This window comes from Octodon degus, unplaced genomic scaffold (genome assembly GCF_000260255.1).
Source record: "Octodon degus isolate 3935 unplaced genomic scaffold, OctDeg1.0 scaffold00031, whole genome shotgun sequence".
Lineage (NCBI taxonomy): Eukaryota > Metazoa > Chordata > Mammalia > Rodentia > Octodontidae > Octodon > Octodon degus.
The window spans coordinates 7,145,938-7,150,203 of NW_004524607.1; positions in this window are offsets into that span (position 1 = coordinate 7,145,938).

Consider the following 4,266-nt stretch of genomic DNA (forward strand, 5'->3'; position numbering starts at 1 on the left):
AGACAGACAGAGAGAAAGACAGAGACAGAGAGACAGAGACAGAGCGAAAGACAGAGAGAGGGACAGAAGGAGAGACAGAGAGAAAGACAGAGACAGAGTCAAAACAGGAAGGGAAATAGGGCATGACTGAGACTGTGATATGCACAGACGAAGAGCTGGTGTGCAATGTAACGCACGCAAGGAAGGTCCAGATCTCTATCATAAAAGAGGGAAGAAGAACAGAAAGTGACAAGACAAAGAGGTGAAGTGGCAGAGACAGAGCAATAGAGAGATGCAAGTATACAGGGAAGAAAGGTGGAGACAAAACAAAGTAGAGGAGAGAATATGATGCACGAGTAGTGAGGGACGGGGGGACACAGGGAGGTAGGGAGAGACGTGGTGAAGAGTTCTGGTGTTAGAGGAGAGAGAATGAGAGCTTGGAGAGGGCAGGGCAAAGCTAGGCGCAGAGATCCCAGCAGGTAGACAGAAATGGATACATGGAAGTACAAGTGGACATTGAGATAGAAAATACACATAAGAGGAGCAATAAAGTTAGAGATTGATGCACATTTACATGCACATAACATACTCCTTAATTTACAGCCGCATTCCATTGTTAAAACCATTGTCGGCTGAAGATACCATGAGTTAAAAATGTTGCAAATACATCTAACCTACCAGACGCCACAATTTAGCAGTGTGTGCACTATAGAGCAGGGTCCCCCCACATGGGCCGCTTCCAGTCCATGGCCTGCTAGGAACCAACCTGCCCCACAGGACGTGAGTGCTAGATTCAGAAGTGGCATTAGATTCTCACAAGATTAGAATCCTACTGTGATTTGCACATAGGAGGGCCTTAGGTCGCATATGCCTTTGAATCATCCTGGTCCCCACCCAGGTCCATGGGAACACCGTCTTCTTTAAAACCAGCCTGCTGCTAGTAAGGTTGGGGACCACTGCTGTACAAGGTTGGTTGTTTCTCCAGATCTCATGGCTGATGGGGAGCTAGAATTCATGCCCACTGCCTAGCTGGCATGTCAGGAGGGATCACATCACAGGCTTGTAGCATGGGAAGTAGGAGCACAATTAAAAACTTGCGATATAGATCCGTGCTACAGCGCATGCTTAGCATGCCTGGTGCGCTGGGTTAAGCTCCCAACAGCAATAAATATAATTCAAAGTACTCTTTCTACTGAGTATACATTGCTTTTAGATCTGTATAAGTTGAATCATCATTAATTGGGGACTATCTGTGTACACTGTTACAAATCATATATACATTTGTATGTATTATATGTGTATATGTATATATGTTATGCATGTGATAGATAATGTTGTGCATTTCTAACTTTCCTTTGTTCTTCATTCAGATTCTACATATCCATGTATCCATGTATCTCTCTCTGTTTCAACTCTCTATCCCATGACCACAATACTATGTAAGATGCCCCAGCATAGTTCCTTAAAGCATCCACCATTTGTTAGTTGTCACGGGCCCATGGAGTTGCTAGGCTGTCCTGTTGATCTGGGCTATAGGCTCAGTTGACCTTGGTTGAACTTGGTCAACTATTGGCCATCTGTCAGGTTTTCTGGGAGAGGGGATGCTGGCCCAGGTGGATGAATTCCAGCTTACCAGGAGCCATGAGATCTACAGGCCCAGGTAGCTGGGCTGGAATGAACCAGTTGTGCTACTTGTGTTCGTTCATGTGCAGCAGGTTACTTGGACTTGTTGTCATGGCAACGATGGGAATCCAACAGCCAGCAGAAGCACAGTGGGCTCTTTGGGTCCTAGAGCCAGAGCTAGAACCCCTGACTTCTACACACATTTAAAAACAAGGAACTAATACTGCCTCTCTTGATAGAAGGAAGTGTAAACCCCACTGCCAAGAATTCCAGTTCCAGAAAATTGGAAGACACCTCTTCCTGTCTGTCTCCCTGAATGCAACCATGAATCCCAAATCTGAGGACTCTGAATAATAAATGGCAGGAAGCTAACTTGAGGAGGAAACCAGAGAAGACAGAGAGTCAGGGCCAAAGCACCCGACTTTCCTGTTTGGGGGTGGACACAGTACAGCATTGCCCCTGCAGCTTCCCCGGAGTTATTCCATATAGAATAGAGCACCAGCAGCTTTCTGACCACGGTTTGCTCCATGTTACTCCACTCAGTATAGAGCAGCAGCCTGCCTTGGGGTCCTCCACTCTGGGTACAAATGCTACACCATAATGACCCTGTACCTTGATTGTGTGTGTGAACAACCACCATCTGCCCAGCACAAGCACAGGCTTGGACTGAAAAGTGATTTATTTATATAAAAAAACCCATAACCTGTGAATTTCTTGAATTAAATCAGGGACACATAGACAAATAGACATACTGGGCCATGTCGGAGACACCAGGCATGTGTTTACTAAATATGCCACACCACAAAATGAGGTCACCACCATAGTCCAGGATGTATAAAAGGACAGATACCTGAAACTGCACAGTGTACAAAATGACACCTTGCTCCAGGCCACCCACTGGATGCATCACAAGATCTTCTGCAACGCAAGCAGTTTTTGCTCTGTTTCTGCCAACAGCTCAGTGAGGTTCCCAAGCTGACACAGCCCACTGCAAAGCTGTCTGGGCCATTTGCTTGACAGTTTGGTTGCTCGCTCCAGTATCTGCTTTCTTAACTAAATTCCTGGCCCCTCAAGTGATCTGCATTTGTATTAACTCTTTCCCTTTGCCCTTTGATTTTTAAAAATCTATAGCATATTTGCCCTTTTGTTTCTGTAATTTAAACACTGTGGGCTGCAGTGTGATGTGCTATTTAAGAGCTGAAATAGTTGAGTTAGGTGCTCATACAATTGCAATGGAACAAAGAATTGCAGTTTTTTTTTTTTTTGCCAGCATTATAATTCCAGTGAAATCCGCAATAACTTGGGGAAATAGTGAAACTGAAGTAACTTTTGCATGTGTTGATATTCAGTGAATTCTGACATTGTGGAAATAGGAGAGTATGGCGGCCTGTGTTAAAGGCATAGCTCGTCCACCACGGGTTTAAGCTACTTTTGTCTTTCTCTGTTTTCTACAAGACCCTGCGTCATCCCAAGGGCAGTGGCAGGAGTGGTGGCTGGAACGCTGTCTACAAGCTGAGGAAGGTGATATTTATTCTGACCACAGGACTGTGGCTCCCATAGAGAGAGAGATCTGATGGCTTTCATTTTCTTTATCTTCTTACTTTTTGGCTCTGGAGGCAGCTGCTGCTGTGGGAAAGGCAATGTGTACTGAAAAAGATTTCAGGGAAGACTTTGGAAATAGGAAGTGTATATAGACAGCAGGCAGGAAGGAGAGGAAGAGCTCTCTCTCGCTCACTGGTTCCGGGACTCCGGAATTCGCCCCGGCTGTGCAGCGGGAGCCTGAGCTGCCGCCCTGCAAAGGCTTTGCCAGTGGGAGACCAGGTCCAGGTTCGGGAGCGGCCACGCGGGGGCGCTTGAGAGCACAGCTCTGAGCAGGAAGTGCTGGGAAGGATTAGAAAGGGAGCTGACTGAATTGCCCTGCAAAGGAAGATGGGACTTTACAAGCCTTCCTAGGACAGTTCCCTGCTAACAAAAGTACACAGTGTTTATATACCATACAAAATGTGCCCGCAGCCTATCACATCGTTTTCAAAATGTGCAAGATCCCATCCAGAGTCACCCAGTACATGGAGAACTCGGAAACTCTTTGTGTCCCACAAAGGGAAAGTCCTCACAGAGGGGGGCACTGCTGCAGGGACAGGGCTGTTGATAACAAAGGTGAAATCCAGCGGAAGAGAATAAGAAACAGGGAGATACACCTTTTGCAAATGAGAAGAGAGCTAGAAGTGGAGAATGGTGGAGGAAGGAAGAGAAATAAAAAGAAGTATGACATGTTAGGCACACATCCCTGCCCCCTGGACAAAGGTAAGCACTGTGTACCACAAACACGTACTAATAAAAATAAACGTAAAATGAACACAGCAGTCACTATGGCCCATGAGCAGGAAGGGGGAGGAAATTTTTTTGATCATATGTATGTCCATAAATCAATCACAGAAACCAAGTGTGTTTTCTGAGGGTGTGGTGGCCAGCAGGTATATACTAGATGTCCAGGTAAATATGCATTACAGACCAAGAGCTACTAATCTGTTTAGTTCAACGTTGTCCAAAAAAATACATGGAATTGAACCTGTATTTTTTATTTATTTAACCTTTTAGCAGATACAAGGGAGTTTTTTAATGCTGCTGGAGGATAAACAACAGGTTTTTTTTTTTTTTTTTTTT